General features: G+C 36.8%; 1 pseudogene; it reads right to left on the reverse strand.

Moving 5' to 3' along the window:
* Positions 1–34: 34 nt before the first annotated feature.
* LOC122011527 lies at positions 35–21,208 on the reverse strand (annotated as a pseudogene).
* Between the last annotated feature and the right edge of the window lie 660 nt (positions 21,209–21,868).

The raw sequence follows: 21,868 nt of genomic DNA on the forward strand, positions 1-21,868 counted from the left end.
AACACTGTAAAAAAAAAAAGAATAGGACAGAATGCTAACTTGTGTTCTTTTGTTTGAGGGCGAACTTGTCGCCTAAACTCAAAGCAATTCCTTGTGCTTTGCTCTTTATCCTGATGTAACCACTCAAATTGCCATCAGCCTGCTTCTCAACGCTTATGTTGACCAAGGCATCCTCCCCGAAGACGCTCTTTGCATACAGGTTAGCTGCGAGAAATCACAGTTCCCGTCCAGTGCAGTGCTGGCAAATAAAAAAAAAGGGAAGACATGAACGAAGACGATGATAAATATTAGAGGATTATGACAAGCATGAACTGATGAAAGAAGACGATGATAAATATTAGAGGATTATGAAAAGCATGAACTGATTGAGTGGAAGTTAACATGGCTCAGGAACTTTACAGTGGGCTGAGGCACTTCATGTTTATTGACTTGATTATGTTATCTAAAAATTCCTTCTCGCCCTGTATTATCGTGTTAACAGCAACCTGAAATGAATTTAAAAGGTAATGTGAATTAGAGATAGAATTAAAGCTAATTTGTACTAAAATCCATCTGTTTTAGAGATGGATCTGTTCTAAAATCCATCTGTCAATGGTCAACCTGCTAAACAAAGCAAGGGAAAAAAAATGTTTAAAGGTCAGTAGCTGTCAAAGGAGGGAAAAATCACTCAACCATGAGCCTAGAAATGATTGTTAGAATTTTGGGACCATAATTGTAATTATAAATGTCTAATGTTATCAATTAAATAAGTCATAAAAATTATGTGATCAATTTTATGATAATTAAGAAATATGACTTAAGGATTTAATTGTTATGAATAAATTAATGTGGATACCATGTGCAATTTCTAATTTATTGAGGGGTCAAATTAGAAATAGGCAAACTTATATTTCTAATAAGATGCTTTTGTTTTGTTTCCTGATCGACAAAACTCTCTGAATACTAAGGAAGATATGCAAATTAAAGATCTTACCCAAAAATCGATTGCATACTAGACCCGACCCCGGGGCGGGTCTGGCCCGGACCCGGCCCGGGCCCGTAACCGGGTCAACGGGCAACCGGCCCGTTGACCCGGTTCGCCGGGTCGAACCGGAACCGGCCCGGCAAGTTACCCGGCGGGTTGAACCGGCAGTTCAGCCGCAAAATTATTATTATTATTTTTAAAACGGCTTGAACCGCCGGTTAACCGGCGGTTCGTAGCCATTGGGAGGGTTTTTTAGGTATTTTTTTCAACGGTTAGGATCATTTGACCGTTTTTTGATCAATGGCTATGATTTAGTGTCCGTTACTATCAAAACTCTATAAATAGAGAGCTCATTTCATCATTTTTCACACACATCTTCTCTACTCTTAATCTCATTTTCGTATTCTCTAATCTCTACACGCTTTCGTTTTCAATTTTCAATTACAATGGAAGGAGGCCGCGAAGGTGCATCATCTCGAGCTCGGAAGGGAAAGCAAATAATGAATCCGCGGGAGGAGGACCCCAACCCTAATATTCAATCCACCGATGATGAAATCGAGCATCTTCCTAATCCGACACCCGAAACACAAGGAAGTACCGATGCAATTACTTCTAAGGTTCGGGAACTTCCTTCTCTAAAGTCTTCTATTTTTACTAAACATTTTGAGAATGTCACTCTTCCGTCGGGAGAAATGCGTGCAAAATGTAAGCACTGCAATGCTTCCTACAAATTCCAAGCCGGCGGCGGCTATGGGTCGTTGAAACGACATGTAGAAACGAAGCACCCGATGGAATATAGACTCGACCGTTCTCAAACACAATTATCAAGATTTTCTTCAACTAGCGGTAATACCGATTCCGGTTTATTTTTATATTCGGATAATAAATTAAGAGAATCATTAGCTAAATTTGTTTCCGTAGAACATCTTTCTTTTAGTTTTGGATCTAAATGCACATTTGAAGATTTTTGTAAAGAATCTCTTAATCCATGTGCTAAACATGTTTCTAGGACTACACTTACTCGTATAATTAAAAAATTAGTAAAACAAGGAAAAAAGAATTTAATTGATGAATTTAGTAAATTAGATAATAAAGTTTCTTTATGTTCCGATATTTGGAGTGATCATTGGCAAACACATTCGTATATGGGTGTGACTTGTCATTGGATCGATAACTCTTGGAACCTCCAAAAAAGATTATTAGCTTATAGAGTTTTTGATGAATCACATAATGCTCATAATATCGCACAATTATTATGTTTAATTTTAGAAGAATATGGTTTAACTCATAAAATATTTTCAATATCATTAGATAATGCTAGTTCTAATACCGCTTGTATAGATGATCTAAAATTTGTTTGTCAACCTATTATTGGAGGTTTATTTTTTCATATTCGTTGTGTATGCCATGTTTTAAATTTATGTGTTCAAGATGGTTTAAAAATTTTAGAAAGTTATATTAAACCAATTAGAATTGCAATTTCTTATTTATGGTCTCATCCATCTATAATGAAACAATGGGGTAGGTTTTGTAAAATTAATGGAATGAGACCTAAAAAATTTCCACGTGATGTACCAACACGTTGGAATTCAACATACCAATTATTACAAGATTCATTTCAATATAAAGAATTATTATGTTCATTTTTTGCACAAAACACTAATACTAATATATATTTATTTTCACAACAATGGAATATTTGTAGTAGTATTTGTGAAATTTTAAAAGTATTTAATGATGCAACCGAACAACTTTCCGGTGTTTATTATCCCACTGCTCAATTAGTTTTAGAAAATTTTTCTAATATACTATTAGTTTTAAATGAACATATTAATAATGAATCTTTATCTCCTTGCATCTTAGCTATGAAAACTAAATGGGAAAAATATTTTTATTTAATTCCTGAAATTTATTTAATTGCATTTGTTTTAGATCCTAGATTTAAATTAGAAGTTTTACAAGAAATGTTAACTTTATATTATGATGCTTTAATTCCAATTAAAGATTCTTCTTCCCATGATCCCGCTAATATTATATATAATGTTAGAATTTATTTATATGATATTTATAATCAATATTATGCAAAATATGGAACACAAATTAATATTTCTGAAATTCAACAAACTACTAGTAGTAATTTAAAACTTACAAAAGCACAACTCTTATTAAAAGAACGAACAAAACGTCCACGGGGATCCTCAAGTTCCACACAGGAACTTGAGAATTATTTTACGACTTCTTTTGATTTTAATGAAGCAGATAGCGAAAACTTCGATATCTTAAAGTGGTGGTCACAGAAGGCTCAAAGCTTTCCCGTTCTCTCCGTGATCGCAAAAGAAATTTTAGCTTGTCCAGTGTCAACTGTTGCTGTGGAGCAGACGTTCAGTGCCGGCGGCAACATATTAGATGAACGACGATCAACTTTGTCTCCCGACTCATTGGAAGCCCAAGCATTACTGGACGATTGGACCAGAGCGGAGAAAAGAATCCAAGGAATGCAACTTTCAGATGACGAAGTTGAAGATTTTGATACTGAAGGAACAAATACGACAGGAACAGGAAATGGAAGTGAATGAAAATGTAAAAGGATAAAAATGTAAAAAAACTACGTGGGCTTTGATTTCCCTAAAGGGATACGTAGGCAACTTAAATAAGTGCAAGCCCTTTTTTTAATAAATTTTAATTTCTAATTTTTAATGTTTAATGTTTAATTTTTAATTTTTAATTTTTCTTAACATATTAATCTTGAACCGTGACGAACCGTGATGAACCGTGAACCGAACCGTGAACCGGCGGTTCTGAACCGTGAACCGTAACCGTCTTGGGCGGTTAAGGTTAAGGGTCGACCTGCCTGGAACCGTCGAACCGGCGGTTCCGAACCGTCAAACCGTCGGTTCCGAACCGTGGTCAGGTCTATTGCATACTATGGATTCTGGTACACTTCCGTAATTTCTGTCTATCCAATTTATATTTTCTTAAGAATGGAATAGAATGCATAAGATTTTTGTTGATATTTCTCAACTTAATTTTTCTGTCAATTGGTATCAGAGCTTTCTATTCCAAATTCTTAAGAAAATAATTTTTGATTACAAAGATTTATCTTTGTGTAATCTCGATTTTGATACTGGATCTTGCGATTTTATTTTATCAACGTCGCTTGCTCCCATGCCGAACACTGTGAACAGTCTCGCAACTGGCTGAAAAATTCCTACAGCGAGTTGGCTGTGGTTTACTCACACTGTTTCTGTGCAAGTAGACGCCAAGCCAATGACAAAGGTGACAGGCGTTCCGACAATGGAAAGGGCCAGCGACTGCCCCAGTATATTGTTGGTTAGACTGTCGTGGTCGACAACCGCAGTTCGGGCGGTTATGTGTAGCATGGAGGCGTGCGACGAAGAAAGGAAGAAATAAACGAACAATTTCTTCATACAAAATCCACATATTTGGACGTCGCTGCGTTGGTCGATCCGTTTGGAATGCTGTCGGTTGACGGTGGTTCGGCCTGAAGGAGATAAACAGTTACGTGGTTTAGAAAATTTTGACGCCACGTTCAAAGGAAACGATGGCCACGTTGGGAAAAAGATGGCCACGCTTCTTCCATTTCATATTTTATTATTATATTTGAAAATGGGCATTAAAAAAAACGAGATAATTATATGGGTACAAATAAGTGATCTCCATTATTTTAATTGCCCTTATTTTATCCCCTTTAAAACAATCCATTAAATTTAAATTATTTGGATAAAATAATTTAATTAAATTATTTTATAATACTGATTTAAATTTTTAAATGGATTATATTTGTTCGGTTAATATCTATTATTTTAATTTCAATTAAATTTAAATTATATATCACCAAAGTGACCTCTATTATTTGAATTTAATTTTAATTAAAATATTATTGAGATATTAAATAAAGTGTAAATGTGTATATTTCTGTGAGTATTAATCGGTCCAAAGGAAGATTTATACTTAACAAATTATACATTTACTTGTGATAATAAACACATAACAATTATAAGGATTTCTTTAGTTCATGCATATAATAAACCGATCTAAAGATAGGTTTATTATTTATCATGCATTATTGTTAGTGTTTGATTATTACATAAAAGAGTACCACTTGCAAATAATATTACTGTCCAAAGACTTGATATTGTTGTTGCACTAGGTATCTTTAGATGGGATTTGTCATTTGTTTTTAATTAATTCAAAATGAGTATGTTAGTTATGTTATATTCTTGTGTTCTCTTTTCAGCAAATGTTGCTACTATTTCTGCTAACTTAAGTTCAGTGCCGATCCTTAATGGTACAAATTTTAAGGATTGGAAGGAGAACATTCTAATTGTTCTTGGCTGCATGGATCTGGATCTTGCGCTTAGGACAAAGCAACCCACTGCTCCTACAGATACTAGTTCCTCTGAACAGAGAGCTAAATATGAGAAGTGAGATCGCTCTAACCGCATGAGTCTTATGATCATCAAGCGCGGCATACCTGAGGCTTTTACGGGCGCGGTGTCTAATAGTGTCACCAAAGCTAAGGAATATCTCGATGAGATTGAAAAGCGCTTTGCCAAAAGCGACAAGGCGGAAACAAGCACAATTCTGAAGAGTTTGATTTCCATGAAGTATATGTAGGATCGAAAAGAATTTAGATATCTCCACAATAGCATGATATTGTCCACTTTGGGCCTAAGCCCTCATGGTTTTGCTCTTGGGCTCTCCCCAAAAGGCCTCATGCCAATAGAGAAATCTTTTCTCTTATAAACCTATGATCTTTTCCATGTGTTTTCAATATGGGACTATGTTTGTAACCTTGCAACCCCAACAATCCCCCCTCAAACAAAGGACTATAGGCTTCCCACGTCCGATCATTGACCCACCAGGTCTTCCTGCCCCTCGGTCCACCTGACCTACTAGGACTTCCTTGCCTAGCCACAACTAGGACTTCCTGCCTGGTGTCTGGTCCTCTTGATCCAAACATAGGAGCCCCACTTTCTTTGTTCAAGGTCAATATTGTATCCACATGGCTCGATCAGACTATAGCTCTTGTGCACAGTCGGCGGTTAAACCTTCTGGCAGTCCCGGCTCTAATACCAATTGTAGGATCGAAAAGAATTTAGATATCTCCACAATTGCATGATATTGTCCACTTTGGGCGTAAGCCCTCATGATTTTGCTCTTGGGTTCTACCCAAAAGGCCTCATGCCAATAAAGATATCTTTTCTCTTATAAGCCCATGATCTTTCCCATGTGTTTCCAATATGGGACTATGTTTGCAACCTTGCAACCCCAACAATCCCCCCCTCAAACAAAGGGCCATAGGCTTCCCACGTCCGATCCTCGACCCACCAGGTCTTCCTGCCCCTCGGTCCACCCGACCTACTAGGACTTCCTTGCCTAGCCGCAACTAGGACTTCCTGCCTGGTGTCTGGTCCTCTTGATCCGAACATAGGAGCCCCCACTTTCTTTGTTCGAGGTTAATATTGTACCCACATGGCTCAATTAGACCATCGCTCTTGTGCACAGTCAGCGGTTAAACCTTCTGGCAGTCCGAGCTCTGATACCAATTGTAGGATCGAAAAGAATTTGATAAAACATAGTAAAGAAGAACTGACAGTCTTCGGACTGTCCGAGTCTGACTTCGGATTCCCAACCGGAAACCCTAGGTCGACCCGACGCCTACTGTTCCCTCTACGGGGAATGCGTCCTCACCTACTCCCCTCAGGAGAGATTACCTGATGTCAGTCCGGTCCTCCAGACCGACTGGACTTTCCGCCTAGGGTTACCACCCCCTAGGACCTAGGGTTACCGCCCCCTAGGGTTTTTCTCCACCTAGGGTTACCGCCCCCTAAGACCTAAGGTTACCACCCCTTAGGGTTTTCCTCCACCTAGGGTTACTGCCCCTTAGGGTTTTCCTCCACCTAGGGTTACCACCCCCTAGGACCTAAGGTTACCACCCCTTAGGGTTTTTCACCTGCCTAACCGCAGCTAGGACTTTCCTGAAACACTTATTCAAACGTATTAGATCACACACTAACTTAACTTTGAATCCTTTGCCATTATCAAAACTAAGGTTCAATCGTCGGATGCTTCCCGCACCAACAATCTCCCCCTTTTTGATAATGGCAACCGAAATTCAATGTTAAGTAAAAAAATATGCAGTTATGTATAAGCACAAGAAACACGATAAGCGTGATAGCAAGATAAGCATAAACATAGCTCCCCCTTAATATAAGTTATTCTCTTTGAATTTTTTACTAATAGCCATAGCTCCCCCTTAATACAAGCACCCTTTAAAATATTTTCTTTGAATTTTTCTTTGAATTTCTCTACTCTCCCCCTTTGCCATATATCAAAAATGAGCTAGTTTTGAAAAACTTAACTTTTCAAGACAGAATTTAGCAGAAAACATTTTAACTTAGGCAAGGAGCAAGTGAAAGGCAACACCTTAGAATTGATTTTGCATAAAGAGATATAGCAAAAAGGAGCTCTTTTTAACTTAGTGTATTTTGAGGAGTTTCCAAAAATTTTCATAGAGAAATTTTCAAGACACAATTTTCAACTTCAGAAATTTTCTGGAAAAATATTCAGGTTTAAAGAAAATTTCCAAGGAAAATTTTCAACTTAAAGAAGTTAATTGCAGCTTAACAAAAATTTTCAAACTTTAAAGAATTTTCTAACTTAATAAAAAAAATTTTAACTTAACGAATTATCAAAAAAGTTTCAGCTTAAATAATTTTCTAACAAAATTCCAAAAAGAATTTTCAAAATAGAGAACACTTGAAAGTTTTAAATTTGGAGAAGTTTTTGAAAAGTTGTTTAAGGCATGTTTTTGAAATGAATTTCAAGAATACTTAAGGCAAAGGAGAAGCGATAACCTTAATGTTTAATAGCTTGCCATTTTGTTTTAGTAAGGTATCAGAGCCCTAAAGACCAAGCATGAGTTAAGATTTGTTTTGATCAGGTATCAGATCCCTTAAGTGCAAGCAACAATTAAATTATCTAATTGGTGTTGATCAGGTATCAGAGCCCTAAAGTACAAGTATGCTTAATCTTAATATTTCCATTTCCTTTAGTTTGAGAGATACTTTTAGCTAACATAAGGTTATTTTTGTCTTTAACAAGTAACTAAGCAAATGTTTGTGATATCACAACACTTTAAATTCTTAGTTTTTAAAGAGGAAGTTTAGCAAAAGAAATTTGATCAAGACTTAGTTTAGCTAAGATTTTTAAATTTAAAATACTTTTATCAGAGACTTAGCTAAACTTATGAAGATAATAGTTTTGTTAAGTATTTAACCTTAAAAAGACCTAGTTTTTAAAAAAATTATTTTGATGAAATTTTGAGAATGCTTTGAAAAATACTTACCATTTTCAGCAGAACTTAGCATTTGAAAACAATTGCTTTGAAAGACACTTATCTAAATTTTTTTTCCTTTTTTTTTTAACTTTAAAAAATACTTAGCTAAATTTGAAAATACTTAACTATATATTCAGCTTAAAACTGATTGCCTTGAGAAAACTTCTTGTCAAATAGCTAAGTTTAGAGTATAGTCTAACTAAGCTTAGTTAAAGAAGACTTGATTAAGTACTTAGCTTAAAGAGGTTTTACATAAAGACTTAGCTTTGAAAACATTCTAGAAGAGTTATAATTTAAGAGCTAGGTCATAAATAATTTCAATTTTAAAGTTAAGTTAAGAATAACCTGAATTTTTGAAGATAAGTAAAAAAATAGTTTTTAATTTTGAGGTCAAGTTAAAATTTTATTTTAACGAAAAACTAATTTTAAAACCAATTTAAAATCACTTCTCCTTAATAAATGTCTTAATAAATTTTTGGGTTCAGGAGTCCAAGCATGAGAGGTTAAAAAAATTTTCTTATCTTTACATCTCACTCATTCTAGATAAACAAGCATGTTTAGCATATAAGTGAACGTGAGATGGAGTTAACATTTGCAATCATAATTTTATAATATGATTTGAGAATTAAAGATTTTTAAACCCTTTTAAATTAATTGAATAACATTTTGAATAATATTTTGAAATGATTTAAAAAATGATTTTGAAATGCATTTTCAAAAGATTTTTGAAATGAATTTTCAAAATATTTTTCAAATAATTTTAAATGATTTTTAAAAGAGTTTTTTTTAATAATTTTTAAAGGATTTTTAAAATTTGGTTTTAAAAGTTTTTTAAATGATTTAAAAAGATTTTTCAAGTAATTTTTAAATTAATTTTTAAAAGATTTTTAAATAATTTTGAAAAGATTTTTAATGGAATTTTTTAAATGATTTTCAAAATAATTTTTAAAGGACTTTTAAATGAATTTTTAAAATGATTTTCAAAATAAATTTTTAAAAGATTTTTTAAATGAATTTTAAAATTAAGTTTTGAAGTAATTTTGAAATTAATTTGAATTTCAATCAGTTTGTTTTTAATTACTTAGTCATCTCACCCGATCTGAATTTCAATCAAGGAATCCTATAATTTTTATGAGATGAATTGAGGTTCAATTTAAGAGTTTGGTTTAACTTTGTGTTAGATTCAGGTTTAGCTTTGGGTTCAACAAGTAAGCATTCTTTGGATAAACTTCTGGGCTATGGTGAGTCACAAGGAGCTCATTAAAATAACCATGCCTTCGAGGTTTTCCAAATAGTCATACCCATTGAACTTGATACTAAACCTTGGTCTAACTAGTTAGGATCCATTTAAGGGTAGTTTCGGTCAGTTCCACTTGGCCAAATGCACCAGGTCGAAGCCATATCTTCCTAGACATGCGATGCCCAAGCTTTCCTAACTTACTATCATCCAAAAAACTTCGCCAGTACTGTGTTTCAAGTTAAATCTAACCCTTTTAATCTATCCTTACTTATCCTGTCGGGTAATCTACTCTTGTTTACCCATTTCGGGTAGATTAAGTTCGGTTACCCAGTCGGGTAAATAAATTTCGGAGTTGCCAGCTGTTCTGGACCCTCCTTCTATTTTGATTTTTGGATTTTTGAATTAATTTCGACTTTTTGAAATTGAATTTTAATAATTGATTTCGAATGTTGAATTTTGAATGATTAATTTTGAATTTTGAATTTTAATAATTAATTTCGAATTTGAATTTTGAATTTTAATAGTTAATTTCGAATTTGAATTGTTTTAGCTCCCCCTGGATCATAGCCTCGATAAGGTCTATTGAGATAATGTATTTGATCCTTCGGGATCCAATATTGACCAAGTCCAACTTGATTAATTAATTTGGACTTGGGGACCCATGCTTGAATTATGTTTCTATTATTTCTATTAACTAGAGACAGATATGATTTATATTTTGTTTTGGTCTTAAATCCAAGTCCGGATTTGTTGTAAATGGCTCGTTGTTTTCCAAGAATTAGATCCAAATTCTTGCAACCCAAGGTGAACCGTTCCAACGTGTCTTTGAGTTCTTTAATTTGAGTTTTCAAATTAGAATTTTCTTCCTCAAGTTGTTGGACTTGAGTCGAATTTCCAATTTGAACTGGCTCAGTTAAAGCACTCAAGTCAGTCGCTTCCTTAAGGACTGTTACCTCCTTTTGGAGCGACTTAACCCGGACGTTGGATTTAGCCAACTTCTTTAATAAGTAAGGAATTAAATTTTCTGAATCATCTAAGCTAATACTTGAAATTAGAGCACTTACAGTGGTTTTGGGTCCTTCAGAAATGGATACGGATCCGTGGCTTCGCTCGGACTCGGTGTCTGATTTGCTCTCGGTTTCTGAATCGGGCTCGAACTCGGACTCGGTTTCAGCAACATGTGCTAGTACTGGTAGAGCGAAAAGGCTCGCTTGCTCTTCTTCGTCCGATTCGGATTCATCTGATGACTCGGACCATGTTGCCTTCAGTGCTTTCTTCGTCTTGCTTGTTCCTGCAAATAACGCAACACCTTCTTCGGCCGGACTAGTATTAGTCTGCTCAAAAAATAATTTATTTATTAAAACATGGTTACCTGTTTTTGTATTAGGAATACCTTCGTGTAACTCAATCAGATTCTCCCACAGCTCCTTGGCACTTGAGAATGAGCCGGCGCGATTCAGTTCCTTATTCGTTAAGCCACACTGAAGTGTATACGTTGCTTTTGCGTTTGCTTCTACCTTTTTGATAAGGTTCGCGTCCCAGTTCTCGTACGGTAGTGGCTTGCCGGCGCCGTTAGTTGGCAGTTGAAGTCCGATTTTGACGATCATCCAGACTTCAAAGTGAGTCTGGAGATACGCCTCCATCCGACCCTTCCAATCTCCAAAATTATCTCTGGAGAAGAGCGATGGGCGAGCAGTGTTATAGCCTTCTTGATGGGTTATCTTAGAAAGACAATCTCGCAAAATAAACACAATAAAACTTGTTCCAAGACTTAGTCTTGGATTAGTAGTGCGGGAGAGACATAAAAATAATAATTCAGGAATTTTGAGAAAAAATAATAAAATATTATTAAAATAATATAAAAATAATATTAAAAAAAATATTACTACAAATTTTTTGAAAATGCAATATTTTGTTAATTCCAACCAATGGTGAAAAGATGAAAATTAATTTTTCAAAAACAGTTTTGGAGGGAAAAAACGAAAGGCGTAAGGTTATATTTTTAACCTATATAAACGACAAAGCCACGAAAAATGTTTGAATGGTGGTTGCACCAATTCAAAGCGACCCCGCTCTGATACCAATTGTAGGATCGAAAAGAATTTAAATATCTCCACAATAGCATGATATTGTCCACTTTGGGCCTAAGCCCTCATGGTTTTGCTCTTGGGCTCTCCCCAAAAGGCTTCATGCCAATAGAGAAATCTTTTCTCTTATAAACCTATGATCTTTTCCATGTGTTTTCAATATGGGACTATGTTTGCAACCTTGCAACCCCAACAATCCCCCCTCAAACAAAGGACCATAGGCTTCCCACGTCCGATCATTGACCCACCAGGTCTTCCTGCCCCTCGGTCCACCTGACCTACTAGGACTTCCTTGCCTAGCCACAACTAGGACTTCCTGCTTGATGTCTGGTCCTCTTGATCCAAACATAGGAGCCCCACTTTCTTTGTTCAAGGTCAATATTGTATCCACATGGCTCGATCAGACTATAGCTCTTGTGCACAGTCGGCGGTTAAACCTTCTGGCAGTCCGGGCTCTAATACCAATTGTAGGATCGAAAAGAATTTAGATATCTCCACAATTGCATGATATTGTCCACTTTGGGCGTAAGCCCTCATGGTTTTGCTCTTGGGTTCTACCCAAAAAGCCTCATGCCAATGAAGATATCTTTTCTCTTATAAGCCCATGATCTTTCCCATGTGTTTCCAATATGGGACTATGTTTGCAACATTGCAACCCCAACAATCCCCCCTCAAACAAAGGGTCATAGGCTTCCCACGTCCGATCCTCGACCCATCAGGTCTTCCTGCCCCTCGATCCACCCGACCTACTAGGACTTCCTTGCCTAGCCGCAACTAGGACTTCCTGCCTGGTGTCTGGTCCTCTTGATCCGAACATAGGAGCCCCTACTTTCTTTGTTCGAGGTTAATATTATACCCACATGGCTCAATCAGACCATCGCTCTTGTGCACAGTCAGCGGTTAAACCTTCTGGCAGTCCGAGCTCTGATACCAATTGTAGGATCGAAAAGAATTTGATAAAACATAGTAAAGAAGAACTGACAGTCTTCGGACTGTCCGAGTCTGACTTCGGATTCCCAACCGGAAACCCTAGGTCGACCCGACGCCTACTGTTCCCTCTACGGGGAACGCGTCCTCACCTACTCCCCTCAGGAGAGATTACCTGATGCCAGTCCGGTCCTCTAGACCGACTGGACTTTCCGCCTAGGGTTACCACCCCCTAGGACCTAGGGTTACCGCCCCCTAGGACCTAAGGTTACCGCCCCTTAGGGTTTTCCTCCACCTAGGGTTACCGCCCCCTAGGACCTAAGGTTACCGCCCCTTAGGGTTTTCCTCCACCTAGGGTTACCACCCCCTAGGACCTAAGGTTACCACCCCTTAGGGTTTTTCACCTGCCTAACCGCAGCTAGGACTTTCCTGAAACACTTATTCAAACGTATTAGATCGCACACTAACTTAACTTTGAATCCTTTGCCATTATCAAAACTAAGGTTCGATCGTCGGATGCTTCCCGCACCAACAGTATAAAGGCAAGGGAAATGTTCAAGACATTGTTAATCAACTCCCAGAAGAACAAACTCAAGAACCAATGCATGTAGAACAAGTGCCTTTACGAAGGTCCACTAGAAAAAGGAGGAGTGCTATTTCGGATGATTACATAGTACTACTTCAAGAACATGAGGAAAATGATGGTATGGCGGAGGATGATCCAATCAACTTTCGTCAAGCCATGCAAGATTCAAATTCTCAAAAGTGGATTGAGGCAATGAATGAAGAGTATAAGTCAATGCAAGACAATAATGTTTGGGAACTTGTCCTATTACCAGAAGGTGTGAAATCCATTGGTTGTAAGTGGATTTTTAAAACCAAACGGGATTCAAATGGTAATGTGGAAAGGTATAAGGCACGTCTTGTAGCTAAAGGCTATACTCAGAAATATGGTATTGACTTTAAAGAGACCTTTTCTCCAGTTTCAACGAATGACTTTTTAAGGACAATCATGGCACTTGTCGCACACTTCGATATGGAACTCTATCAGATGGATGTCAAGATAGCTTTTCTCAATGGAGACATTGAGGAAACAATCTATATGGTGCAACCAGAATACTTTGTATTAAGAGATCCAAAGAGTATGGTTTGCAAACTAAGAAGCCCATCTATGGGTTAAAACAAGCATCTCGTCAATGGTACCACAAATTTCATCAAATAATAATCTCATTTGGTTTTGAGGTAAATATGGTAGATGATTGTGTGTATCATAAGTTCAGTGGGAGTAAGCATATCTTCCTGGTTCTATATGTTGATGACATTTTGCTTGCCACAAACGATATAGGTATGTTGAACGATACTAAGAGATTTCTATCTAGATATTTTGAAATAAAAGATCTTGGTAACACATCTTTTGTATTAGGAATCCAAATACACCGAGATCGTTCTCGAGGTATTTTTGGATTATCGCAAAAGAACTATATCGATAAGGTGCTTAAAAGATTTGGCATGCAAGATTGCAAACCAGGTAATACCCCAGTCGCTAAAGGAGACAAGTTTAGTCTTAAACAATGCCCTAAAGGAAGCCTCGAGACTCAAGAAATGCAAAAGATTCCCTATGCTTCAGCTGTAGGAAGCCTTATGTATGCTCAAGTTTATACGCGTCCGGATATTGCGTACATTATTGGAATGTTGGGCAGATATTTAAGCAACCCAAGAATGGATCATTGGAAAGCAGCAAAGAGGGTAATGAGATATTTAAAGAGAACTAGTGATTACATGCTCACATATAAGAGGTCAGATACTCTTGAGATCATGGGATATTCTGACTCTGATTTTGCGGGATGCCAAGATAGCATGAGATCCACTTCAGGTTATGTTTTTCTGTTGGCCGGCGGAGCTATCTCTTGGAGAAGTGCCAAACAGGCATTGACAGCTTCTTCTACCATGGCAGCAGAGTTTATAGCATGTTATGAGGCATCTAATCATGGAATATGACTGAAAAATTTTATCACTGGGCTGCGTATTTTGGGAAAGGTTGAAAGACCACTGAAGTTATTTTGTGACAATCGATCAGCTGTATTGTATTCTAACAACAATAGGAGCTCGACAAAATCAAAGCACATCGATATCAAGTTCCTTGTTGTGAAATAAAGAGTACAAAGCGGACAGATTTCGATAGAACACATAGGCACAAACTCTATGATAGCAGATCCTTTTACAAAGGGTTTGTCACCCAATGTCTTCTATGAGCATACCACTCATATGAGTGTTTTTCAGTTTGGTGAAATCTAGATCTAGTGGGAGTTTGTACTATACATGTTTTCTATATATGTTTGGTTATGTTGATGAAACATATGTATTTGGAGATTATCTGATCAGATATAAAGTTCAATGTTTACTTCTTTACACTTTGTATAACTTAAGTTAAAGTTTTGATCTCACTTTGGTTAAAGAGGACCAGTTGAAAATTGACATGAATAGATCACCTTGCATGTAATTTTCATGCCACATATTCATAATTGATCTATGTCATTTGATTATATTGATGTACATTACCATTGATAGTTTAGTTGTGAAAGATACAACGAAGACTACATTGATCCTATGTCTATATAATTAATGGACGAGATTGTTAAGGAAACCCTACAGCTATGATGACAAAAGTTATGAGCTCATTAAGGTTAACATTTATAAGTTTACATATATGATCCAATAGGAGATTGTTAGAATTTTGGGACCATAATTGTAATTATAAATGTCTAATGTCATCAATTAAATAAGTCATAAAAATTATGTGATCAATTTTATGATTAAGGAATATGACTTAAGGGTTTAATTGTTATGAATAAATTAATGTGGATACCATGTGCAATTTCTAATTTGTTGAGGGGCCAAATTAGAAATAGCCAAACTTATGTTTCTATAAATAAGGGTTATGGTCCCAGTTTGCAGAAGATGCTTTTGTTTTGTTTCCTCATCGACAAAACTCTCTGGATACTAAGAAAGATCTGCAAATTGAAGATCTTATCCAAAAATTGATTGCATACTATGGATTCTGGTACGCTTCCGTAATTTCTATCTATCCAATTTATATTTTATTAAGAATTGAATAGAATACATAAGATTTATGTTGATATTTCTCAACTTAATTTTTCTGTCAATGAACTCAGCCTGTTATTTCAAAACATAGCCTCAAGGGCAGCAGGCTCAAACTTTTGGAAAATTAGAGGAATCAAGCATTTTATTAAAAAAAAAACACCTTACAGAATAAATTTTATAGTTTTGTACTATCAATAACTTTTATCAATACCCAAGTCGAAGTTCATCAGATGCCAGATATGCTTTACAGTTATGATGATCTTTTAAACCAATAGTTGTATGTATATTTGTTAAAAAAAAATTATCCTTGATTCTGGTAAGTCAAACAAGTAGACATACTTCAGCAACCATGAATACAGAACTGAGTTTATAAAGGCAAAGAAATACCTTATTTTCCCACTCGAATTCTGCCCACATGTTTCTAAATTGCACATCAGCACTAGTGGCAGGAGATATGTAGTCCATGATGTCGATGTGGATGTCATTAAGGACAACAACATTTCTCTCAAGCACATTCGAAGTTTCATACACAATATTACCAAAAATAACTCCAGTTTCAGTTGAAGAGACTTTTATATTAGCACGTATTTGTTTGCTTGACTCTGGAGCAAGAGTATAGTTTTGAGGTCGGTCGACAAGTTTCAAATCTCCCATGGTTGCCAACTCCAAACACAGATTCTGAAGTGTTTCCTTTGTTCGATTAATGACGGTGACATCAAGTACAATGTCATAATGATGAACTGTGACATATGCCTCAGCGTACACAGGATCACTGAATCCAGTTAGTTGAAGAATTCTGTTCAATTTATTAGCATCATCTCCATCCTTAATAAATTCTCCAGTTGTACGTTAAATCATCTTGAACCTCATCCTCCAACTCAAGCTGGCTCATACCCTGCCAATATTAACACATATAAATAACAAACTTCCGTGATTGTATTGGTTATGAAATATATTCAATGGATAACTAAATCAAAGTTGTAATAATAACTTCTTCTCAGAGCATGACCTAATCCAAACTTAAGTTTTATGAAGTCCAGCCAATAATTGAAGTGGCAATTGAAGGGGCCATTTGTTACAGTAAATGAGAAAAGAAGTAAACTTCATGTTATAAAAAACACATGAAAGAAATGTGTGGTCAGGTTACAAAATATTCAGTATGTGACAGTACACATGGATGCATAATAAGTTAATAATAGGGGCAAGCCTGCTTTTTATTCTAAATTATCACAGTGGGACACGCTATCTTTTTTTTGCCCCTCTCCTCTTTTGCTTCATCCCAGTTAAGCAGAGTTAGATGATTTTTAAACAACTATCTAATTTCTATTAGAAGGTTGAAATCATCTTGAACCATACCAAAAAATTGTATATAATTTGCATCCATGGTGGCTATAAAGTAATTGGTTCTAAATATTAAATATGCAGGCACTGAAAATCATCTAAATATTTAGTTTGGTTCGAAGTAAAAGTATATTTCATTATTATCCCATGGAGTACCTAGCATATCAAACGCTACATTTTTTGCGTTTAGTAAAGCTATTTTTTTTTAAAAAAAAAAATCCAATTCTAGAGTGTAAGAATAAATATAAAAAAAAAAGATATTCTTTTGATATGACTCAAAAGAAGGGAGCCTAATTGTGCTTCTGAAAATAGAGGCATATTATGTTGTAGCCAAAACCAAATATAATTAAAATTATACTGTTAAGAACTTAAACGCCACAAATCATCATTAATTCTTCGTCCCAAATTTTTTTTTGAGGTCAGCTATTGAGCAATATGAATTTTATTCCTCCATTTACCTTTAGTAAGGTTCATTAGGAATAACAAAAATAATTAAATTACTTTTATTACATTAGTTATGTTTTCTTTAGTCCCCATTTATCCCTTAGAGCTTCCACTCTAGGATTTTTCCTCTTCCTCTATCCCTACCCTATAGCATAGGCACAGCATTTGAATCAATAGAGAAACTGCTCTTCTTTTGTAAAGAAATCAATGTTATCGCATTCCAACTCCTTCAATACCACCCAAGAAAAATCTTAAATTGGATTCAAAATTGATGGATTAGACTTTACAGTAAATATATCAATGCTGCTTTACAATCTATTGGTTCCCTCTGAACACGTCATATTAACTCAACTCAGTTTCTCATGTTATCATCTTGTGGAGTTACACTCAATTTCTCTCCATACTTTATGCATCCATCTTAATATTCCCATTTCTACTACTCTAAATTATGATTATTAATTCACATCTTGATTAGACACTTATGTAACTACTATAACAAAAAATTCCCCAACCATTTGGGTCGGTTATTTGCCTTTTATCTCGTCCCTTCAGCAATATTACCAAAAAAGGACATTTGATCCAATTATAATAGAACAATCTAAGCTTAAGCGATATCAGTTGTCAAATGAATAAAATTCGGTAATGTTCATGCAAAAAAAAAAAAAATACAAATTAGTCTTTTAAAGAAAGCAACTATGTGGCCACAGGAACTCATTTAAAGCCATGAAATATACTTGCACTGAGTTCAATCCAGCAAGTAAAAAGAGGTCCTGAGAATTGATATGTTAAATTTTTGCAGCTGGTAAAAGCAACTAATGTCAACAACAAGTGGGTAGATTATTCATTGGGTTTATTAGGGGCTTGCAGAGTAACTAAAAGTGCACATCAAATTTTCAAGCAAAAATAATAGAGTAATAAGATATAAGATGAGTAGTATATAGGTGCACATTCCCTAAACTTAGCTTGACCAAAATTTAGATATTTAGCACTTCACCAAGAATGTTTAATTTCATCATAAATAGAGCTCCTGAAGTTCAATAACAATAATAATGACAATGATGATGTTTAAATGTAAACGAATTGTGGAACTGAAACACATGAATACATTTAATCCATTTAAACTGAATTGAATCAGTTTGGTATGATTTTCTGTTTTGATTTCTAAAATATACTCTAAGTATACCATGCCATAGATATTACAACATTTGAACCTAGCTAATGTTTCTCATTAAACCTTATCCATGCAATTGCAAGCTTTGCATGTCAAATCAACTTAGAAAATCTTACAATAGTTAAGAATTTTATGTAGGTCTAAAAGAAAAATTCCTTTCAGAGAAAACACGAGAACAATCTAATATGCAAAGTCTTGAACGCAAATTGGATTCTTTAAAGTCGATTTTTTCTGTGTTACTATTATTAAATTCTTCTTAGATGCTAAATTTAAAAGGATCAATAGCAATTACATATGAAGTATAAGAAGAATTTGGAAAATAAGAGAATGAAGAAAGGTAAGTGATCATAAATTGTAGTCAAATAAGTCAATTTTAAATTACGGCAATCAGCAAGCCTTACCTTCGTACTTTTCAAATGGTAGAAGTCAATAAGATCATCAGGCTGTGCGTGTAAAATTGTGCCTTAGCTTTAATCTCCTCAGCCTCTCGGAATTGTTTCTCTGCTAGCATTTTCACAAAATTCTGGCGGCATGACTGCAACCATATTTTCTGAACCTTGTCATCTTTGTTGCAGAGCAATCTTATGCATACCACTATCCTGTCATACGAGTCATTATCAATTGGGTGAGGAAGAAATAAAGATTGTCCCAATTGTAACATTGAGGTCATGATCAGCAAGGCCACGGTACTTGTTTGCTTCGGCTTTTGATGGATGGACCACCACTAATCTCAAAACCAGCTTAGCTAGAGTGCAAGAAATAACAGCTCCAACAAAGAAGTCACCAGATAGGATCAATGATCTCAGATTTCCAGGTGATCCTGAAGACCCAGGAAGCACTGGTGGAGCAGACAAAGCAGTTTCTGAAGTGGCACTTTGAGTCGCATAGGTCCCATCTGCCAGAACCACCGGGCGCTTTGAAGACATAGTTGCAGATGAGTTGATCTGCTGAGGTTTCTTTGATGCATCAGCTGTTTCCACCTCTTCAGCGGCACTGTAAAAAGGAAGATCTCCAAGGTTCTGCTTGATTACCTCAATGCCATTCTCAACCTCCGAAAGTGAAAGGCAGTACTCACCAATAATCCAAACAGCACACGAGATGACTCTTGCGGCACGGATCTGATAGAACGTGTCAAGCAGCTTCGTGATAATAGAGACCCTGAGCTTCGGGTTAGCCTCAATTATTTCTCTCACAAAGAGAACCACATCGACAGCAGAAGCAACGTTTGTGTCTCCAAGGAAATCCATCAGCAGATGAACAACAGTGCTCGCGACCTCAGGGAACTTGATAGCGCATGAATGGATTGCCTGCACTAGCATCTGTCGGTAGTCCCCATTCTTCTCAAGCTCGGTGCTCTGAGTCTTAACAACCTCCTTCTTGAGCAAAAGCACCACCTCATCGACGTTCCTAGACGTGATAAGCTCGAGAGTAATGTCGAGTGTCTTGCGAGTGATGTCAAGATTCGGACTTGAAAGTGCACGAAGCACATCCATGACTAAATCCACCATGATCTCCCTGTGCGACGACTTAAGCTCATTGAGCCGATCAAGCACGATGAGCTTCACGTTGTTGTCGCTCTGCGAAAGGAGAAGCTGGCAGTAGGTATTCGCTGCAGCACGGATGGCGGTAGGGGCTGAGGACAAGGAGACAAGCGTACCAGAGCTTTCATAGACAACTGCAGCAGATGGAGAATTCAGGAGAGAAATGATGATATTGATATATTTTCCCTTTTCCGCGGGATTGGAGCGGCACGCCTTGCGGATGAGGTCAAGGGCAGTCATCTGGTGAAGCTCACCCCAGTCAGGGACATGGTCCGCTTGGGAAAGGCGGTAGGCGACGGCACGGCGAAGCGAGCATGAGGAAACCGTTGCGGCAGGCAGAAGGGTCCTGCTCCGAGGTGAGCGCCTTCTCGACAAGCTCCAGGCGTCCGGAATAAGCTGCTCACCGGCCTGGCCAGGGAGACGGTAGATGGCGGAAATGGCAAGAAGGGCGTGACGGCGGACAAAGGGGTGTCGATGCTCGAGGTTGCTGAGGACAGAAGGGACAAGCGGATCCAAAATCTCGGGCTCAGAAAGGCGGCAGAGAAAGCGAAGCGTGACGCCATGGATGTACTCGTTGGGATGTTGTAGATTGTTGCGGAGGTTCTGGCAAATGAGGATCATCTCCGGAACGACGCGACCGCGAGCGTTGGTCTTGTCGATGATCTCCAGGTAGAGAATAAGCAGTTTCTGCACGGTGTGGTCCTCGGAGGGGAGGACGTAGCGTACGATGGTGATGAAGAGCTGGGGGAGCGTCTCGCCATTGAGGAGAAGCATGACAGCCTTCTTCATGGCGTCTATCTTGGCCTCCACATCGTTTGCATTGAGAGCTTCCTTGATCTCGTTGGCCATGGCGGCGGAGACTTTGTCGAAGTGGATCAGGAGGGTGGAAGACTTCTCCATCGCGCGCGATCAATTGCTCCTCGGCCTCGGGGGCTAAGCGAGAACACTAGCTCTGGATAGGAACTGGATTGGCGAAGAAGATGAGACCAGGAATCGGGAAGGCGGCAGCGGAGGAGGAGGAGGAGGAGGAGGAGGGCGAGATCTGGATCGGGAGAGAGGGCGAGGGCGAGCGCGGGGAGGTGGAATGGAGACGATTCCGGCCTAAATTTATTTGAACAAGATGAACTGAGAGTTCGACTCGATTCGAGTTCGAAGCTTGGACAGCACCAAACCCGGCTTATTGAAACGGCTCAATTTGAGTAACGGGGAGTGCTACGGATTAAACATTCAGTCCTATCGATGTTTGATTTGATAAAAAATTATTTATTTTTCTTCGTTCAATGATGTTCAATTTGATAAAATTTTAATTATATAAATTTAATACATATAAAATTAATTAAATAAATAAACTTAAACACAAATAAATAATATTTAGTAATAAAATTTTTATTAATATGTAAAATAAATAAATAAAATTTTTAAAATAAATAAATAAATTTAAATTATCAAATTCAATAACCAATTAAATAAATAAAAATTTTAAACAAACAAACTCAAACTAATTTCAAACTCATAAAAAAAATAAACTAAATTTCAACAACCATCTTAATAACTTAATTTATTTAGATTCGATTTGACATGATTTAATTATCATATTAAATAAATTTGAACACCCCAAACCTTAACTTACAGCCGTGTCCAAATGCCACCACTTAAATGATATGGCAGAGAAGTGTAAATCTCATTCT

The sequence above is a fragment of the Zingiber officinale genome, chromosome 8A (genome assembly GCF_018446385.1).
Source record: "Zingiber officinale cultivar Zhangliang chromosome 8A, Zo_v1.1, whole genome shotgun sequence".
Lineage (NCBI taxonomy): Eukaryota > Viridiplantae > Streptophyta > Magnoliopsida > Zingiberales > Zingiberaceae > Zingiber > Zingiber officinale.